This window comes from Chaetodon trifascialis, chromosome 18 (genome assembly GCF_039877785.1).
Source record: "Chaetodon trifascialis isolate fChaTrf1 chromosome 18, fChaTrf1.hap1, whole genome shotgun sequence".
Lineage (NCBI taxonomy): Eukaryota > Metazoa > Chordata > Actinopteri > Chaetodontiformes > Chaetodontidae > Chaetodon > Chaetodon trifascialis.
In genome coordinates, this window is record NC_092073.1 from 11197969 (window position 1) to 11220289 (window position 22321).

The window sequence follows — 22321 nt, forward strand, 5'->3', positions numbered from 1 at the left end:
TTACATAAACATGGAGCAAAACAACACTGTAACCAATGACTTGCACCAAGTGGATTTTACCGCGTTACATTTTTTTTTGTTTCTCCCAGTTTTACCACAGACTTTTCCATTTTTCTCAGCTTTTCCAGAGTCATACAGTGACCACTAAACTGTGTCCAGACATATAAAAGGATAGACAGTTTTATGACTGTGTTTAATTCATTACAGCATGGAACACATATTTGTTCCTTGCTATTTGTTCCATTTGTTTGTGCTTAGATCTGGATGGTCATATCATATCTCAGCTTGGTGGTACCATCTAGTGGTTATTCCTCAGACATGCACGTGCACACACGCCCCTAAATACTGAACATAACACGCACAGGACGGAAGAAGTGAACATAACAGAGGTGGAAGATTAAATGAAGGTACTTTTATTATAAGAAAATCACAAAAGCTTCAGTTACTAAACCATTAGTTTAATGAATACAACTCAAATTGACCTCCCTCACTTTACTTTTTATTTTCTCTGGCTTTTATCAAACTTGTAAGAAATCAGTTCCCAGTCTGTAAACAGGCTGCTAAACAGCAGGCAGGGATATGCAAAAGAATAAACTCAGTTCATCGGCAATATGGAAGAGATTTCAGTATGTCTTTCAAATTCCCTTTTGGCTGTAATGCTCTTCCAATATGGGATGGTGGAATAATCATTCAAATATGTCTGTTTTGTCCATATGTTCAAGATAAAAACAACAAACACAAGCAATTACAATATGACACTGAAGTGCAGGGAAAGCAAACAAAAAGAAAAACGATTCAAACAGGCTGTGAAAGCAGACTGCAAAACCTCCTGTTGTAAGTGAATGACACTGAAAGACAAATGAATGGTGATAATGATCAACAGTCTTGCTTTCAGGACTTTCTCCAGCAGCCAGTTTGCTGCAGAGGCACAGGCAACGGAGGATGGACAGTAGAGCCCCAAAAACAACAGTTGTGAGCAACAGCTGCCACTGTCAATATAACCTTAATTTATCCGGAGAGATCTCCCTGAGAGCGAGCCACTCTTTTTCAGGAACACATGATTCATACTTGGAAGCTGTCTAATACAACCACAGTGTTCTCTGCTGGTCAGTGAGCATGAGCAAAACCACCCAGAGGGGTTAAAGTGCCTTGTTCAAGGGCCCTGTCAGCAGTGTCAGCGTGGGAACGGCCTGTTGGTCATTCTGCCAGGCCACAAACACAGTATGTCAGCATGTTGGATGGTTTGTAAAGCAACCAAGAAACCTAGCTACATTATTCAGTCTATTGTAGTTGAGAGCCACAGTCTCAATTGGTAAACAAAAAGTTATTCACCATTTAACTATAGTTAACACTAATTTAACTGTGCATTTTGAAAACTTGTGTTCTTTCTTTCTAGATGCCACAATTTCAAAGCTATGGCGACGATTTATGATGGGCAAAGTCTATCCGCTGGAAGCTGGACATCACGTCTCCCCCTGTCTGTGTTTGGCAGAGCTGTGAGATGAAGATAATAAGAAGTGAATCAGTGATTTGCAAGTGTTCTTGATATAATTACAAATCTCAAGCTGAGGGTTGCTGTAAATGATTTTGAAGTTATTTTTTTCCCCAGTCCGGGTCAGAAAAAGCGTGACTTTTTGATGCAGTGCTGACTGCAACGTTCACAACTACAGAACAAAATGTGTGAGCTGAAAGTGTGTGTTCATTCACCCTATTATACTTCAAAATATATACCTCTACGTGCAGGAAATACAGGGAGGTTCTAGTGACATTTGAGTTTCTGACTATCTCTGATTATGGTCTTTATTCCAAACACACAGCTTTTTCTTTCCTATTGTCTTAAATGAAATTACTGCTGTTATTTAAGTAAGGAAAAACATACTGTATGTGCTGTGTGTGTTTACACCTGTATCACATGGTATGTAGTGTTAGTTCAGGTGATTTACCACTGACAGCTCACCCTTTGGTTAACTTATATGATGCACACTTGTTGGAAGGTGACACCTGCTGCAGCACCACTGCTGTTCTTAACTGTGAGTACAAGTTAGCGTAAAGGTGACATGGCAGCATGTAAAGAGTGGAGATGTGTCTGGTATCAGTGGATCGAACACAGCGAAACTCATTGTGAGGACACTGGTGTTACTCATTACAAACCAAAATTAGTGCAATTTCACATTCTTCCATCTCATATTTATTTATCTGTTTATTGAGTCTTCTTCTCAAACTATTTCTAGTCTCTACAGATACATTAAAGATCCAGTTTCTGATTGCTTACGCAGCATCCCACAGCACATCTTTTTTTTAAAAAACCTCTGTAGCATTTCTTCTATCCCACTACAACAATAGCATCTTATCCAACGCAGCAAACTAATTTGGGTAGTAAACATGCACTTTTTGCTGTACAGACTATACAACAATACATAAATAAAATTTAAAAATTAAAGGAAGAAGAACACAAATATATTGCCACACATTAAACTTGACCTGAAATAAACTGATCATATTGAATAGATGGAAAAATGTTTACTTGGCTTACTTATTAATGGTATGGTGCTTCTGTCAAATCTCCTATCAAAGTAAGGTCACTTAATGCCACGAAACAAATCAGCACTGATTGTTTCATTATTTGTCATTTTTGATAAGAATTGTGGATTCAGTGAGATCATCTTAGGACAGTCAAGTTAAAAAGAGGAGACAGTGTGCACAATAGGCATATTTCAACATAATCGAGATTTTCTAACGTGTGCAAGGAAAGACAAAATTGAATTATGAAATAATTCCTCAATCCATTCGAGCCAGCAGAGCAGGCTGTGCAGAACTTATGACACAGCCATACGTATCTGAAATACTCAGCACTTCTTCACCTTGGGAAACCAGGTGTGTGTGTGTGTGTGTGTGTGTGTGTGTGTGTGTGTGTGTGTGTGTGTGTGTGTGTGTGTGTGTGTGCGTGAAAAGTGAAGGAAACTGGGGGTTGGAAAGATGATGGAGTGCTGGTCAGCTAATATTATCATCATCATAACCCAACTGGGATCTGGTTGCCATGGAGTGTACATGTGCAGAAGGTGGGGGTGGGGGGATGGGGAGTTACAACAACAACAACAACAACAACAACAACAACAACAACAACATAGGTGGTGGTGGTGGTGGTGAGGGGAAAAGGACGCTCACACAGTCACAAACGGGGACTCATCTCTCATTTGAAAACAAAAGCCACATCCACGGAAGATCAACCGAATTGAATTTTAGGGTTTGGGCTCAGTTTTGGTGAAGGGTTCAACTTCAGTTGAGGGCAAGAGTCGGAGCTAAGATGTGTCATAGGGTCATGGTAAAGCTTTTGCTCCCAAGGGAATAAATACATGCTTATGTGCTGGTGTGTGTCGAAGGGGGTTGTTACAACCGACTAATTGGTGCCATGGATGACCTTCTACAAGACACTATAAAGACGTGCAGCACACGGCACTTGCTGCGCTGCAGAACTGGAACAGGAGATACGCCCTGATAATTCCCTGCAGGCTTCACTGACGCTCCCCAAAGGTCTGTCAAAAACAGAAAGCAAGGAGATCGCAAAGTGAATATGCACGTGACACACATTCAATGCATGAGACAGCTCCCAGCCTGCCTCATATCACCTGAAGATGGCGCTCCATATCCTTGTATGCTGGCTATGGTGCGCGCGCGCGCGCATGTGCGTACATGAGCGCGATAGAGGGCTGCTGTCTACCTCCTCTCTGATGGTGTTGCCTCCCCGTCGCTGCAGTGCTTTGCTGCTCCCCTCTCTCTCTCCCTCTGTCTCTCTTCGTCCTTCTCTCTCGCTTTCGTACCCAGCGCCTCGCCACTTCCTCCTCCGTCTCTTCCTCAGCCTTCTCCTCCACCCCGCGGATGCCTCAGCCTCGCACCCCCGGCCCAGCATACCGGCAAATGGTCGCTCCATTCCCTGCAACTCTGGACGCAGGACGCAGCGAAAAGGCGCACCGCTCTGTTCTGATCTGATCTAAGAACGCTGCGGATTGACTTGAAAGAGAGGCGGACCAGGGGCAGAAGGGAAACAAGGGGAAGCCGGTCGCTGGCAGTGGCCAGGATCACATTTCGGTAAGTCATCCCGTTGTTTTCCCTGCTGTAGACTTAACACGATGGGGCAGAGGGGGAGAAGGTGACAGCTCTTCAAGACGCCGGCGTTTGTGGTCCACAGAGGACGTGGTCTTGCAGTTTGGAGATGAGCAGGAAATCTGAACATGACTTGTGGATCATGCATGGTGGATGGTTTTTGGGAAGCTGCTGGTTCACAAATGCTTTTGATAACAAGCTCGCTGCGAAGCTTCTCTCAAAAACTGTGCTCTGATCACCCAGCACACAGCCGATATTTGGCCCCAGCTGACTGCTGACCCAAATTCAACACTGGTTGTGCGTAAAAGTGCTCCAAAGGTGCGAAAAGCAGCTTTAAACAAAAGGAGTATGGTTGCTCTTCCTCACCAGATGATGGTTATTTTGTTTTGATGAGTCCAGTCACAAACAGAAGTTAACTTGCTATATCCTTAAACATATGTGGACATGATGTCATGGGAAATGACTTATTACTGGGCCACATTCTCTGCCTCAGACATTATTGCACAGTGTATTGCTTATCAGTCTCATCGTCCGCTGATGCCCATTAAGTTTCATGGAGCTGCCTTTTGTCTATAAGGTTCTGGAGCATGAGGGGTGACACAAGGATAAGAGTATGGGTAAGGCTCAGTACGTTTCCCACAGCTGTACTTGAGCTTTGATCAATAGACATTTGCAGGAGGGGGATTGTGCGCTGGCAGTTTGTCAAGGACATACAATATATCCAGCAGATGATGTGGAGGGAAGGAGGAGGAGGAGGAGAAAGGGGGCTTGGCTGCTGTTAGGCAAGCTGTGGGTCCATGTTCAGCCTAAGGCATGTCAGCACTTGGGCAGGTGTGTGATGGGCGGTTGTACAGAGAGGGGAAGGTGTTAGTGTATGCTCAGGTTTGAATCACATTAAACCCTTTGTTTTTTGGGCTGCGTTGCTCCGAAACTGTAAAACTTTGAGATTTGCAGGTCCGCAGGCAGCTGCCTCTGTGGGCAGGTGAGCAGCCGTGTAACAAGCAGAACACAATCCCCTCTAATTCCCCTCAAACTGACCTCCGGTGCAGGAATATGGGGATATAGATTTTTCTCCCTCCTGCGTCCTCCACAGACAACGCCTGCTCAGTCTGTTTAAACCAGCATGTTATTCACTTTTTTGAGTAAAATAAGTGATGACAGTAAAACACTCTCCTTGCCCACAAGCCACACATCTTCAGGAACTTCAATAGATTTATTGTTGAAGGATAAGTAGCATTACAAAAGACCTATCACTGTGGGAACTGTGTCTCACTCACTCACACACACTCAGAGACACACACTCCATCCTCTCTGTAAATTTCCTAAAGATTAGCTTCTTTTATGTCCAGTGAATGTCTCCAGTGGGCATGAAAAGCCTCGTCCTTCATCGCGGACACAGATTAAGCTAATTCACACAGCAGCGCAGGCCTAATGCCTAATCACTATGCTGCGCCGGCAGAACAGAACAGAACAGTCTTTATACTGTGGCAGCCGAGAGAGGGAGAGAGAGCAAAGGGGGAAAGCTAGCCGCCGGTGCCTATTGATCGGACGGAGGGGCTACTGGCAGGCGTCCACAGGATGGAGTGCTGACGACAGTCCAAAGAGCTGCCGGGATGAGCTGTTGCCTTAAAGAGTAATGCTGATGAAGGGAGTGGAGAGTTTGAATTATAGTTATCCTCCCTGTGGCAGAGCAGGGTCAGGGAGAATTTGAAAATACTGTAACTGTTAGGAATTTTCTTTCACTCCAGAGAGAGAGTGGGGTGTGGTTTTCGTGCGCTGATGGTGTGGCGGATGTAGTACCGTCGTGTGACTGTCAAACTTTGCTGTTCATGTTGCCGTGTATGGGAGACATCTGATACAGCATGCTGGAGCCAAGGCCAGTTCTTGACACGTGAAATGAGCAAAGACTGAGATCAAGAGGCTGGAGCTCCCCTGTGAAATGTCTTATTTGAAGTATGGGTGTCAGGGATTGGCGTCAGAATCATCTTTCCAGGCTGTAAAGTAGCTCTGCTCATTGCGTATGATAAATCTTTAGCTTACGGTAAACTAACTGGTGTGTTTCCATGTCAGAAATCAATTTTGATCTTCTGATTTCATGTGATCATGTGCTTAAAAACAAGACAGAAATCTTGTCTCAGTGGCGTGAGACTGTTTCCATCCCTTCTACCTTCACGTGTTCCAGGAATTTTCATAATTCATGTGACATGTAAGACAGCACAGTGAGCAGGGAGACTGTCCTACACCAGCTGGACCTGGAGCACCTGTCAGTGAGCAAGACCCTGAATCTCTACCAGGTCCACGGCATCTGCTCCTGGTAGAGAAACCTGACCTTTGACCTCCGCATCAAAGTAGACAAGGCCAAAAAGTTCTTCCCAAAGTGTCACACTGTGCATTTATTATTTTAAGACAGACACAAGATACAAAATGTTCCTTAAACAAGTGAGAGTACTCTGTGTCTTCCTAATCGTGCATTGTGGTCAGTTGTGTTTAAGAAGCTAAATATTAGATTAGATGATTGTTGAAAATGCACAAATGGCTTTCCTCCAGAGGAGATATGAGGCCCGGTGGCAAATATGGTACCACTTTGAGGTGTGACACAAGCCCAGAGGCAATATCTGATGCTGCTCATTTGTCAACATGAGGTGAAAAAAAGCCAGTGTTGTATTGACTGTATGTCTTTTATTAGCAGTCTAGTCATCGACTGATATGAAATTAAAGTCTAGTTTCTGTGTTTTTCTCCTCCAACACACAAAAATTGCTCTATTCTTTAGGAGAGAAGTATGTCGAGGTCTCTTCATGTCCTTTCCATCTATGACTGCTACATGACTGAAAGAAGAAAAAGTACAGACGAGACAAATGTAGAACACGAAGCACCATCAAGATGAAACACTCTGATGTCCTTGAGCTCTGTTATCTGCTGCATGATGGTGGCGTTTCGTTCTGTTCGTTCTCTAAAATGCGGTGTGAATGGGCCTCAGGCGGCTGGTTGACATTTGATCCATACTTGTCAATTGCATTGATTGCATATGCATGGACACAGGGGAGGTGCTCACTGACAGCCTCAGTGAGCTCATCAATCAGCTGACTTGATGCTTATGTTGGTGACTAGATGCTCATGAGCTTGTTTAATGACATAAAAACACTGATGTGAAACTGCTAATGGACAACTTTACAGTATTCCCATTACTGTGGAATTGTTACAAGATTACATACATGTTATGGACCATTAAACCTGTAATATCACTCTTCTTTCCCTCAAGGGTGCTGCGCACTGCACCCAGCCTAGCTATCTTATGAGGCTATGTCCAGGTACTATTCGAGATGTTGTTCTTGTGTCCATGTGATTAACATTGCTGCCTTTACTTCTATCAATCAGAGTGAGAATGAAATACATTAGCGGCTTGCCCCATCAGGAATATATTCATTCCTGCCAGTGTTGCTGCAGGTCGATGAGTCCAACTCACATATCCGGCAGCTTTAAAGAGAAGTACTGCACCAGCCATATATTTCCAAAGAAGGAATATTAATTTTATTTTAGAAAGTCTGCAACACAACATAATACAATTCAAGAAAAGACTGGAGAAATAGACGACCCCTGACTGGGTGAAATATTTTATGGATATTTCATATTGTATTCGATGTATAACAATAACAGTGCTGAACAACTGAAACTGTACAATTAACCCAAAAACTGAACTCAATAAGTGCTGGTAGTTTGTGTATAATTTCTATCACATATAGGCATACTGTATGTATTTTTTTAGTAGTTTTCTGACACTTTTAAAATCAAGAAGGCCTCATTACCCCCCTTGATGCTTTGGCGACCCCTAGTGGGCATACCAACAACTAGATTAGCCCTGGTGACTACACGTAGCACTCCGTAAGTCCTCACTTGAAGCTGCAGGGTCCACACAACCTTCATCTCTGTCATTTACCTAACATTAGCAGACCAGCTAAGAAGACACACAATGTAAATTAGATAACTTTGGATTTGCAGGAGCCACATTCCTCGTCTCCTCCAGCTACATCCCGCCTTGTGCCAAGCTAACGCTTCCTGGACCAGTCTATTTCCTGTATGCACAGTATTGAAATTGTAGACAGTCCTTCATCAAACCCCTGGTTGGACATCAACATGCTAACCCCCAAAATGTCGACATAATGGACCCTTACTGCAATTACTGTAATGTAATCACTGAATTGAAACATGTAATGCCTTACTTTGCTCATTAATGAAAAACAATCACATTACTGCCCAACGCTGCTCCTATTGAGGCACAGCATTCCAACGCACCACTTAATGACTTGATCTTATTGCAAATCAAGTCGGTGCATGTGAACCTGCAACATATTGTTTTCACCTTTGATCAGTAGACACAACTGATCGATTTAGGTGGCTCTTCATCATACACTCAGTGTGATGTCCTTATTAGAGGAGTCCATTTTTCAACCAAAAGGTCAGGCGCCAAGGCCTCGTTTTATCACCGGAGAGTCCTTGAGCAGGACACAGAATTCCTCGCAGCTCAGAGGATGTCGCTTGTAACTGACCCTCTGGTCTCTTTGCAAGGAAGAGGAAGCGGTGACAAATTTTCCTGTTGGTGATAAGTTAAAAAAATACAGTTTAATAACTGGAAAATGGACACAAAGGGGGATAGCACTTTGAATGCCACACAAGGAATGTTTTAAGATTGTATTGCCAGGCTTTCTGCTGTTACGGCATGACCTCTTTTCATGCTTCCCAGCACCATCAGTGTATCCTCGCCATCTGCTGACCTTCACATTATAGCCAGAAAAAATATTTGTAGTTTAGAGGTGAAAGGAGTGGACAGTGTCATCACATTACTGCAGCCTGGACTGGAGCATGCAACTGAAATAGTTGGCCTGTTTGAAGCTGCACTTGAACCTCACACAAATGGCCAATCAGTTTATTTTTGGCAAATAAGGTGAATGTGCAGTGTCTTAGAGTAAGGTGTGTGCCCCCCCGCTTTGGCAGACAGGTATTGAGACTGAAGGCACTGTTGACAATACCCCGAATCATCTGTCACTTAGCTTCATGCCATCATCTGCAAAAGTGGGGTCAAGCTCAGGCAGCAGTTAGGAATTTAGTCCTCTGAAGTATCCTTCAGCATTTAATCTTCCTATCAGTGATGTATCACAGTCCTTCTTCTTTCACTGTTAGAGAAAGAGAAGAAAAGTTATCCAGCTTTAACAGCACTTTGGATTTATGGCTCGATTTCCACTGATGCCACATGTAGTAAAAATATATGGCCCCATGGTGGTGAAGGGTGGTAAAAGGTAAAACCATTCACCAATTGCTGTGTATTGTATATTGTGGTGATTAATGAGAGCAGGACTTTGAGAAGCGCACCAGGAAGAAGGCAGGAGAGAGAGGAGGTAGCGATGTGTCAGTGTTGGCATGAGTCCAGCAAGGCAGCAGTGTGTGTGTGTGTGTGTGTGTGTTTGTGTGTGAGAGAGACAGACAGAAAGAGAGAGAGAGAGAGAGAGAGAGAGAGAGAGCGCTGTGTGTATGGCTACTAGTGTGTTTCTGCCTCCGATTCTCCTCCCATCTTCTAATGAGCTCACTGCAGATGGGACTCCCTCTGTCGGCCCACTGCCCTCCTCCTCTCCCCCCACTCTATTATCCTCCCTTCCCTTCAGTCTTTAGTGCAAGGGAAAACAAAGGAAGGAAGAAAGAGAGAAAAAAGAAAGAGAGAGGAACTGGGTGATGCGATAAAAACGAAAAGTGCGAGAAGGGGGGGGGTTAAAGATGCGGGTGAGAGAAGATGGGATTCGCAGGAAGGGGTAAATTGTGAAAAAGATGGGTGGAGATGGGGCTTAAGTGTGATACAGAGAGGTGGAAAATAAAGAGCTTGTTGGGGAGTAAGAGTGGCTCATAAGCAGTGAGAAGAGGAAGAAGCATGGAGGCTGAGTGAGAGACCAGGAATCATCAAAAGCAAGAAGTGACAGAGAGGTGTGAAGAAAAAAAAAACAGCGAATGGGACGAGGAGCAGCACAGAGCTACACCAGGCTACATTTACTAGAGTCAAAAATTAAGAGGCTGCATATCCGAAGGTAATGGTATGTATTTAGTGCAGGCTCTACAGTGAGAGCAGCATGTCTGTGGTTTCCTAGCCATGACATCACTTCTGCGCCTGCCACAATGTACTTGCTAAGCTGAATTAATAATTGGCTCAGCTAGCCAGGTCTGCCTGAGTTAATTGAGCATCAAAGTGAAGCCATAGCCGGAGCACAGATCATCTTGATTTCCCTGGGTGAAAATGAAGCCCAGAGTTGGCTTGTGCACGCATGACTGAGTGTGGAAGCGTGCCTGTTTGTTCATCCGTTGGTGTGTGTCTGTGACCTTTATTACATCTAAGGGGGCGTTCGTCATCAGAGTTCATATGTGTCCACAGGCTGGGAAGTCTATGTGTTTGCATGTGCTTGTAAGTGCATATGTGTACAAGAAGGGGTGTGACTGCTCCTAAAATAATGTGTTTTTGCATGCAGACATTCTGCTAATGGTGAAATCTGCATTACTGCTTCACCACCTACCTGTTCTGCCTTTCTGTTGCATTATTATTGACGAAAATATTGAATTATGCCCCTTTCCCCTGCTGAACTTGCACACCAACCCCTTGTTTGATGTGTGAGAAAGTAAAAGATGCTAAAAAGGGATTTGCAACAGGTGCTCCAGGTCTAAGGACATTAAATGTTGCCTGACAGGAGAAAAATGAAAGAGCAGGAGAGAGAGAAGAGGTTGGGAATAATGACATGTTACGTGGCAGGGAGCAGGGAGATATATTGTCTCTGACTTCATCTATAGTCTCTTTGTACAGAAACATACTATTATCTTTCTGGCTGATCAAGTGGGAAATAACATGTTTGGTAGGATATGAACACCTGCGCCTGGATGTGAGCGGGGGCAAGTATGTGTGTGTTCATTTCTTGCTTGTTCATTTAACGCACACGTCATTGCCTTTCTCTGTCTACACAATGACACATAGCTTCACTCGCACACAGCCTGAAATCAGGTCCAGCTAGTATCATCCAACAGTACCAGCACTTTTTAGACGCAACCGCTGTTTTGCCATTGTGGCTTTTGTGCGTGTGAGTGTGTCTAAGGTTTTGCATGGTTCCCTTCAGCAGTGCTGCTTCGCTTGAGTGACAAGTTAAAGTTACTGTAAGGCAGCTGTAAGTCACAGCTAAAAGCTTAACCATCATCCATGATTTTGCCATCTGTGGTGTTGAATACTGAATGCTTCCTCACACCACCTCTCAGATTGTAATTGGTAGTACTGGTACTCCATTTTGTATCAGCAAAGTGCAACATTAGTCAAGTTTACAAGGCTGCATGCCTTGTAAACTAGATGGACATTCATGTGCATTCATGTCCCCTGCTTATTTTGATGTTTAACTGGAAGTAGAAGCACTTTATGTGTTAGATATTTTTGCTTTGCACATCCCAACTGATACCTGTAATTGGCAGTTACATGATACCATCTGACTGCTGTCGAAACTAACAGACGTTTGATGAAAGGTGTTATTTCAATAAATCACTGGATTTAGTAGTTCATCCTCCAAATATCCAGATGTTTTTCTACTTTACTGACCACAAAAAAATAAATGAATATATAAAATACTGGTAGTTATTGAAAGTGCCTGTAATAAATCAGTTTTTGCTTATCAAAAGAGAAATGAATCACGACTCAAAGGGACCGGTTTCTAAAGAATCTGATCCCTTTAAGAGGAAAATCTAAAATATCTGCCTTTTAATTGAGCACATGCCCAATCTAAAGTCTAGTGAAAAAAATGCATGGGGAACATGAAACCACTCTCAAGCTGCGTCTGACAGTAGTTTCAGAACTGCTGAAATATTTGGTATAGAACTTAAAATCATCTTTACGGTAATAAACAAGTGGACAAATTAAGATGTTTACACTTTCTAAAGTTGATAAAGTTGTGCTGCTACCCCACAGTGAAGCACTAATGAGCACTTAATTTCAGCTATGGGGACAAACATGAAATAGCATTTTGTAATATTAGCGTGAAATCCTGCAATTGACCTTACTTATATATTAACAATGAACTGTTCTGAAAGAGTGTAACTTTACTGCAGACTGAAGCATGCAATGCACCTTAAAGTTTGTGAAACATATCAGCATTATTCTTCAGAAATGAATGGGTTCATATAAAAAATATAATCTCTACTTTCTGGGTATTAGTTTCTTTTCCAAGCTCATATTTCTTTTCCTCACTTTCTCATTCACCAGATCTTGGGTAATCCTTGATCCCCCCAACTGACACACACACACACACACACACACACACACACACACACACACACACACACACACACACACACACACACACACACACAGAGTGGGATTTCTATCTTAAAAGCTTGAGGCCAGCGAAGTGGTATAAATGCCATACCTGATGCCTGTGGTCAGATCAGCAGGCAGCCCATCAGCAGCACACACTGATCCCTATCAGCCGTGTATTGCTGTGGCTACTTCCACCTGCCAATCAAACGCCCTCTCACATCTGTAGAGAAGGATTTGATTGAAACGATGGGAAAGACAGAGACAGAAAGAGATAAGGATCGGACCAATATGGCCCATTTATGGATCAAGCCATCTTATTTTATCGGCTTGGTGTGTAGGGTTTACGCGTGGGTGGATTTGTGTCCACCTCGACCAAGACAGAAGAAAGTTTAGCAACGGAGATCAGAGGCAGCAAAAGAAGGAGATATGAGAGCAAGGCGAGACAGAAGGTGAGAGGTGCTGCAAATGGCAGTTCGACATGACATGCTGACTGCGAACCTACAGCAACCACCTGTAGGACACAGACCACATTGTGCAGTATATAAGGGAGACGCTGAGAGAGGATTTGCAAGTGTTTTCAGCACATCTGAAAGGAGAACGGCAGCCGAAATAATGTTTTGACCACGGGGCTTTTTATTAGGTTGTTTATTGATGTGTGTTGACACTGGAGAGCTACATCCACAGCCGAGCCTCAGCTCCTGCTGTCCACATTATTCGATTTCATTTCACAGTCCCTGAGCTAACAAAGGCAGGTTTTCTGTCTAGCTACACATTGTGCTTGTTCCGAGTAAAGCTCATACCAGTGCCAGCTGTATATGCTCTGTCCTGATATTCAGCGTTTTTATTAATGCCCAGTTCCTCCCGAGGCATCCTTTGTTATGCAGCATGCCTGACAACAAAATAATTTCTGTAACATAACAGGTTTCTTCTGCTGGGTGTTTTCAGATTAAAATATAAGTGGAACTCCCATGGACTGTTGTGCTGCACGGAGCCACAAAAACACAGGGTTATTCAGGAGTAAAGGATGATGAAAATGAAGGTGCATGTTTTGTTGTGAAGCCGGGCCATGAATTATATATCACAGACATCAGGCAGAGGAATGCTTCATGTTAAGATCCGTAAGCATGCGGTGGATGCTGGAGGTGCTTGGCAATGAAATTCAACAGCCTGAATGATGGTGAAATAAAGCATTCTTCTTATTTTACTCACAGCATGCGAGGCGCCAGTGCATAAACCTCTGAGAAATGTTCCCTCAGATTTGTAATTTGCGACCCCAAATCACAAATCATTCCTTTAAATAACTAAACATGAGCTCTGTGTACTTATTTTGTTGCCTTAGTTGAGTCATTTTTGCCTTTGAATTATTTAATTGTCTCCTAAAATCTCTTAATTTGCCCGCTCCCCTTATGTTTTATGGAAACTCAGCAATATGCCTTCTTAAAGGGACACTAAATATAACCCAGTGTTGTGTTTAACAGCTAAAATACATCCAAGATTTACATAAAACTAGTTCAAACCGTTCATAGCTAGATTGTCAAGGGGACGAGAACAATTTAACTCTATTAATTTGAGGCTGCATTTAAAGATTTGAAGGAACAAATTAAGTAATTTGTGAGTATGAATTACTAAATTGAGGAAACACATTAATCGAGCACACTAATTAGTCACTGGGATGAATTACAATTTTGAAGGAACTGTTTATCAAAAACTCCCCTTGTAATTTTCTCTAGTTTGCAATGAGGTTACTTTAAATGTTAATGGGGAAGCGGTATTACTAAGCCAGCCATTTGTTCCATTCCTACAACTCTCCTGAAGCTGGGGGTTCAGCGTCTTTCTCAAGGATGCTTAAACAAAAAATAGTCCACATTAAAATATCTTAATAAGACTAGACTTATGTTATATGTTTTGCTGAGTTTTGTTAGATTATCCCAAATATTCGGTGCGTTTCATTTGGTTGCCTGTCAGCGATGACACGGGAAACACCAGACGATGCGTCAGAGTGGGGAAGGAAGTTGTCCAACATGATTAAATCTAAGTAAAACTTGAATGTTACCTCGTCCTTGTGAGTCATATCACATAGATTTTCCTCAGCAGTGGTGGTTGTTTAACTATGAAGACAGCAACTCCTATGATCCCACACTAGTTCATGTCATCAAACTCCCTCTTCTGTTTTCATTGTATTGATTGTTATGATCTCCCATACTCCAGACTGCAGTCAAATTTGCACTTAAACCTTCTTTCTTCAACATATGTATAGTGTTTTCACAGAATTCAGATACGTTCGTTAGCAAAGGGAATGCTTTGGGTGCTCATTTGGCATCAAATTGCCTCATGAATAGCATTTGATGTTACGTCTTCATTGTCTGTGATACGCTCTGCATGGGCATCCTGTACAGATCCCAACTGTGGCCAGGATCTAGAACTGCAAGTGCACATTAATTTCACTCATCTGTCTTCTGTGGGTTCCATCTGCCATGTATAATTCATCAAGCTACTCTCTGTTGATATCCGCATAGAAATTAACTTAGATATTGTGCAGCTCATGAATTTCTAACAGCGTATGTACACAGTGGCACCACAGTTGTACATCAGCTCTGCTGTGTCTCGCTTGCGAGAAGCGGAGTGAAAAACATTTTGTGTTTTGGAATGTTTTCAATCGTGAAATGGGTAAAAAAAAAAAAAAAAAAAAAAAAAAAGTGGCCCACAGGCTTTTCACGAAAAACGTTGGTGAAGCCAAGCCACCCCTCGCTGCTGTGCGTACCAATTATGGCTGGATTCTGTTGGAAATATGTGGGCCACTGTATCTTAGTAGCAGACGCCAAAAAAAGAATAGGGTTGCCTGGGCGTGTCTGTGTCGTTATTGTTCGATGGCACAGGCTTGGTAGAAGGTGCGCTGACAAAGAGAAGATCAGAGAAGCGGAGGAGGTTTGATCATTTTAACCAATAACTGGCTTCACACTCAGAGAGGGAGACTGAAAAAACAGGTCATGCGTGGGTTACTGTCAATGCTCCATAAAAAAAGTAACAAAGTGATGGTGACTTAGTATTTTCAAATGCCATCTGGTCTTAAACTTCAGCTGTCATTTATTTTATAATTACACCTCATTTATCTTATACAGTATGTGCTATATCTGCATGTGCTTTTTTGCTAATTTTGAGCTTCCACTTTTTTTTCTGTGAAGGCTTTAAACAAACCAAACAAATGCTGCTCGCACATTCTTTACAAAAAAAAAAAACTACAGTCATTTGCAAAGACAAGATACCCCTCGCTGTTGTTTAGGCCAATTAGGCTCGAAATCTGCCGGGTTTGGGCTCGTGCCAGACATTTGGAGTGAAAGTCTTTATGTGTCAGAGAGAGGCCTATGAAAGGGATGGAGAAAAACAGACTCGCAGATTCCCAGAAATGCACAGAAATCGCACAAATCACACACACACACACACACACACACACACACACACACACACACACACACACACACGCCATTTCTGTCACTCTCATCTCTCTTTTCTCCCCTCGCTTTCTCTCTGTGGACTGCAAGATAGACAAGACGACACATATTCTAAAACCAAGAGACAAACAATTGATTATATACGCTATAGTTGCAACAAAAATCCACTTTGGAGCCAGGGAATTGTACAAACACACACGCACACATACACACACAGACTGCAGGAAAGAGTGAGCCACTGCCAGAAATCTGTGGAGGTGGGAGGGTTGAGTTAGTAGCTCCCTGCTGCACTGCTACCAGCTTTCTTATGTGATATTAATTCAACTAATTTGACCTGCACTGCAGACGTGGCATGATGCAAGAGGTTTTCTCAGTGTCTCTGTGCAAAGGAACCTTTGGCTCAGAGAGGTTTTATTTTTTTTTCCACTGAATTGGACTCTGTGGGTCTCTCCAATAGATAAAATGATATTGATTTCACGGACATAGCAGGAAAAGCTGAGGATTATATTTACTGCAGGCAGGCAGTAAATATCTATCTGCACCCTTCTTTCTGGTAGATGGACAATATTAGCGTTTCCACATTCAAAAGGTCACATTTAAATGACATAGTTGTGATTTTTACTCGGCATTTACCATTTATGAATCCCATTCTCTGCTGGGTCAGGAGTAGTTTTTGGATGGGGCAATTTTCCAGCTTCTGGGGTGGTCAAACTATGGCCTGCGGGCCAAATTGGGCCACTTTTTCAGGCCACACAGTCTATCAAGTGTGTATTCATAAAGAAAACCCGTCTCCTTTCCAAAATAAGAAATAAAGTATGTGCTCAATTATATACTGTTAGCGTTGAAAAGCTGGAACACTGATTTCAAGCTCGTCTTCACTGACGTGTGACAAGTTTGTTGAATTGTTGAATAATCTGGGATCACAAGGTCTAATGAAACCAAAGGCACAGTGAGGTGTCTGACTTTGATCTTTTGGAGGTTCTTAGCCTGCCAGCACGCCAAGCCTTAAACTGTTATGACGGGGGGTTTGGGGGGGTGAGCGAAGGGCGGAAGTTTTTAGATCCCGTCAAGTGTTTCAGAGCGTTACATCATTTCCATGTCTTCCACCAGGAGAGTATTGCAACTGTTTTAGAAGGAGTCATTTCCTTTTCCCCTCATATAGTGTGATTTTGATGGGTCAGTGAAATAACTTTTCGTGACGCGTCCGCTGACACTGGCGTGTAATGGGAACACACAAGCGCATGCTTTTCTGTTTTGCACACAGCGAAGATGTTCTGCAGTCACGTTGTGCAGCGAATTGGATTTCCATTGGTGGTTAGTCAGGCTGTGTTACTTTTTCTCCCATTATGGCGCATTCGCTAAGACAGCTTCTCCAGCCGAGGCGCACCACCCTCATCCTCATACCCAGTGGTGGACGGTCTTTGTCACCCAACTGGTGGGGGCTGAGTGGAGACAGCTCCATGCTGTGTATGGCTCATGCTCATATCATAGATGCACATGTGCAAGTACATGCAGGCACACACAGTGAGTGTATCCCAGTGCACACACTTTAATGAAAGAGCCTACGCCCACTCCCTGTTTTTTTGTCTTTGTCGCACATACCGCAGGGCAAATTGAGGGTCAGCAGGTCACCAGCAAGAGTCCAGGGTGCCACTGAGGTCCAGTTGTAGAGAAGCCGTGGTAATTATTAGCAGGGTTTGGTTGCTATGACAGCACAGAGATCACCAACTCACTGCAGGCTTGGAGTGATGTAATGGTCCAGTAGAGGGAGGGGATTAGACTTTGTGAAGTGCACATCAAAGTACAGCAGGAAGAAGTACTGATTCTGTTTGATCAATAATACACAAATATGACTGTAGATACTCTGTGCAGTTGCAGTGCATGTATGGTGAAGTGGCTTTCACTTACAATTTGCACGCTGTCAGTCTGACAATGCCAACAACTGCAGTTTTTTTTGCAAATGCATTTTTTATTTTTTAGAGTTTCTTTTAATCTGTCTGCATAATCTTATTCTCATAGCTTGGCTCTATTTTTCATATCATTGATCAAACATATTATATATAGATTTTTTTACATTTATTTATTGGGCATAGGCTCGTGCTGGAATACAGGCAAGATCTCATCATTGCCTGCGGCCTATTGAGGAGGGAGCTGATCTATCATTAAAGCCAGCTCATTATGACCTGTTGGAGGGGGAATATGAATTTGAAATTCTAATTTTTATAGTAGCAGGCTGTCGTACATATTGGTGTGGGGGTGACTGAAGCCTGAATATATAACAGAGTTCCTTGTTATTGCTCAAATCTCTGAAGTAAACCTTCGGTCGAAGCAAAAATCAATAACGTCATTAAATAGCAGGGTGCCGGTGCTTTGGAGTATAGAGAACGTTAATTGGATAAATTTAACTCTAAAGTGCATTCATAGTTATTGTGAGTTTCTATTTGCATTATATTTCTCTGTTGCCAAAGTGTGGACAGGATAGGACAACAACAACAACAACAAAAAATCAATTAGCTTCGAGATGTAAATCTAGCAGGTGCATGTATTCAGAGGTGTCTAATTTCACTTGACTTAACCAAACATAATGAACAACCTCCAGCCAATCGTAATCGATTCCAGACTGAGGTAAATACTTTGATATAAATCACGCCGACAGCGAACATGAAGGATACACGGCAGATGTTGCGTGATTAAAATTAAATAAGCATGTGTGTCAAATTCATCATGCTGTTAATTTTTGCACTTGATTAATGCTGCTGCCTTTACGAGTGTGAGATGTTTTCTGTGGTGTCTGGCAGTAATTTAGTCAGTGCACAGTTTTGTGCTTGCGGGTGCACTGTGGTGTGTTTGTGAATGCAAAACACAGAGGAGAAAGCAGTGTGACTTCTTCCTCCTCCTCTTCTCCCTCTCTGTGCAGAGGTGTTTTGCCACTGCAGTTTTGTCCCGTTGACAAGAAAGAACAAAAACAAGGACAAATGGCTGAAAAGGCAATTTGGCAATCTTGATCTCCTGTTTTGGATCTCTCCCATCAACCGAACAGCTTTCTGATGGTAGCCAGCCAGTTCTCACTCTCGCAGTATGACTAGTTTAGTTCATGTAACAGACTGACTTACTGCTGGTGGTAAAAAGAAATAAAATGTTTAAGGTTATCCATAATGACGCGTTTTGATTCATTCTTCTTCATGATCAGACTGGTGTATTTTCACTGCCACTTCATGACTCTATGACTTTTCCTGTTCACCGCCATCATTCATTTTGTGACCCCACATCCAGCAGAGCAGCATAAACCAAAGATCATGTATGTCTTGCATTACTAATCATCCCTTATAATAATTATGACTGTTTTATTCTTCAAGTCTCAGCTTATTTAACTTTCACATTTTTTGCAGCACATTCCTATTTATGTCTGAGCCTGATTTGTTGTCCGTTTCCTTGGAAACCATTGTTCACCAAATGCGACTAGACTCGCTGTGCTTAGTGTCTGCAGCCTATCAAGGCTATCGCATGGGGGTGGCATGTTTTGTTGGTCTTCGTGTTAAACCCCTGATGCTTCTAGCAAAAGAACTTGAGTAGACTCAGCTGAATTAGACTCAACCAACCCTCAAACATTGACAGCTTTGTCCTCCTATTTAGGTGCTGAACGAACAGATAATGATTACCTTTTCCTCTCTCTCACTCCAGATCAAGCAGTGTATCGTGTCTCTGTTCATCTATCAGTCCCCTCCCCACACACACACCCAGACACACATACACTGGTCGAGGGAACAGCCATGCCAGGAGGTTAACAACTCACTGAGGTCCCATATGTCTCCTGCAGCAATAGCAGCTACTGAGAGCCTGATCACACCTCTGAGGAACAGAGGGAATGAAAGAGAAAGAATATCCTGAATGCTTTTTAATGAGTGATAATGGAGTAGCAGGGATTGAACTTGACACGGCATCTCCGAAAGTCACATTGCGAACGGTACGCTGTGATCGTCTCATCGTTTTTCATTCCAACGCATCGGACTTACGATGACTTGAATGTTCCGTCGCGTCTGTGTTTCTTTGTTTTCGTGGAAACTTGTTTAGAAAGCATGAGTCAGCGTTCACGCAGAAACACCTCCTAACCTCGCTTACTTTACTCACTCTATGTCTGGATTTCTGGGTTCAGCCGTACACGTGTGTGTGTGCGTGCACTGTCGCACACACACATTCTGCACTCACACAGTTAGACAGACTAACCAGCTGCCCCAAGGCCTTTTGGCTTGTGAAAAGGGACAGAGAGCTCTATTGTTTTCCCTGTGATTCAGTTATTACACAGAGATTAACACAGTGGAACTCCTCTGTGACACCCAAGGGCTTTGGACCCGGAGAGAGCGAGCACTGAATGCCTTTATCTCTCTCTCTCTCTCTCTCTCTCTCTCTCTCTCTCCCTCCCTCCCTCCCTCTCCCTCATATCTCCCCCCTGTATTTCACTGTCTCTCTGACAGACACACACATTCTTGCACATGATGTTACGCACTTATTCAGGCATTGCCAAACAAACAGTTGCAATTATGGCTAAAAATGGCACAAACACAAACACACGCACACACGCACACACACACACACACACACACACTGCTCATGCATTTGTCTGGAGGAATGTGTTCAGTGGCTGATAAGCCACTGAGAATAGGACAACAACATTAGAACAGAAATGCCAGCGCAGCGACAGTTCTTCCACACACACGCACCTGCCGCACACATTTGCATACTGCATTCACACACGCACACACATTCACATATCAAACATATAGAATCTTGTTATTATATAACTGGCAGTGATGGGACAGATGCTGCACGACAGGCACAGCAGCAAACAAAAAGATGTTGTAGATCAACCAAACAAATTAGAACTTTGATGCCCACTAATTTACATCACAGATCAGCAGAAGACATTGAAATACTGCACTTGCAGCAGAACCGCTCTCTATACCAGAGACGATTGTCTCTGTAGCGAACACATGTCAGTGGTGCATGACAGACATGAAGAAAGGGAGGAGAGGAGGGAAGGGAAGGGGGGAGAGGAGAGAGGGAGGGCAGGGATAGAGACAGCGAGGGAGGGAGATTAGAGCGAGAGGATGACGTCATGCTGATAGGACTGAAGCTGCACAGCCCCAGTGGGATCTCCCTTCCTCTGACAGATGTACGGCATCCTAGTGGGATCAAACACTACCAGCAGGAGGACTTTCTGCTCTGAGCGGCTGGAAGAGCGTGAAAATAACATCCAAGCCTCGCGTGTGTCCTCATGCTCATGGGTGTCAGCTGTTCACATGCATGCTTCGCACATCAGATAGCAAAAGCATATGTTGTATCCATTTAATTTCCCCTCACCACAAACACTAACACTTCCTGTCTACACTTCTCAGGTGCTTGTCTCAGATGCACACAGTTTAGCTTTTTGATGAATTAATGATTTAAGGAACTAATACTGCAGCTAGCAGTGGCACGCATTTGATAGATGGATTTACTGATGGTTGGTCTAAAGCCATGCATGTAAACCGTCTTCTTTTTCTATTGCAGCTAAATTACTGGTATGATACAGCAGCATTAACTGTTTTGACAGTTTCTAAGATTATTAGCAAGCATTTGATAGGTAAAGGCTGCTAATATACTGAGAGCCGGTGATTTTGTCTCTGTAATATCTTTACTTACAGGTGCTTTCATGGCTCTTATATGTAAATGCAGAATCGCTTTTTGTGTGTGCTTGCGAGCGCTGTCACCTTATGTAAATTACATATGTATTAAATGTCAAGGCTCTGAGGGAGAGGGTGTGTGGATATGTTGATATAGCAATGTTCCTGACAGCTCCCGGCCCCTTTCATCCAACTCTCAGGGGTATACTCTTCCTCTCATGCCACAGCGCAGCCTCTACACCGCGGCTTTATAGGTTTCATACTGTGGTGAGCTCTGCAGCCAACAGAAGCCTCTGCTATGGATGGAAATAATAAAACTTTATATTGTGGTAAGCTACATTATAAATGGGAAGCTGCTGAGGACTGGAGCAGCGATATGAGCATCTCTTGAGTCACAGTCAAATCTGTAGTGTACTTACAGTATGCTTTGTGTAGAGGATTGATGAGTTATTTGCATCTTGAAATGAATCAATATTAGAATGCCACAGATATTATTTTCCTTAAAGAAAGAAAACTGGTTTTGTAAGTGAAATTGAGTTGTAACAGACTTGTAAGAGTGGATATTTCTTCTGGCAGTAATTTCCTTTTAGAAAATTGGATGTCAGTTTACAATTTTTGCAAGGAAACTCATCTTATTTTCTATTGGTTGCTGCTTTTTGTGCTGCCGGTCACAAAGAAGTATCACCAACGTGTCAATGCTCTGTCCAAGGGCAATTAAACGTAGCGTTTGGAGAGAGGGACGGCGTCATGAATTTACTTTTCCACCCAGAATTTTCCCAGCTGGCGACTG

At 43.0% G+C, this 22321-nt stretch overlaps 1 protein-coding gene across 5 annotated transcripts in view; it reads left to right on the forward strand.

The window, feature by feature from the left end:
• The first annotated feature begins 3813 nt into the window (after positions 1–3813).
• Positions 3814–22321, forward strand: part of ctnnd2a (catenin (cadherin-associated protein), delta 2a) — a 232771-nt gene continuing 214263 nt past the window's right edge. For 4 of the 5 annotated variants that reach the window (XM_070985662.1, XM_070985665.1, XM_070985664.1 and 1 more), the window contains exon 1: positions 3814–4086. The gene's annotated coding sequence lies outside the window, so the exon portion shown is untranslated. Of the gene's footprint in view, positions 4087–9935; positions 10177–22321 lie in introns of those variants that run through there. The other variant, XM_070985663.1, reaches the window with a different exon arrangement.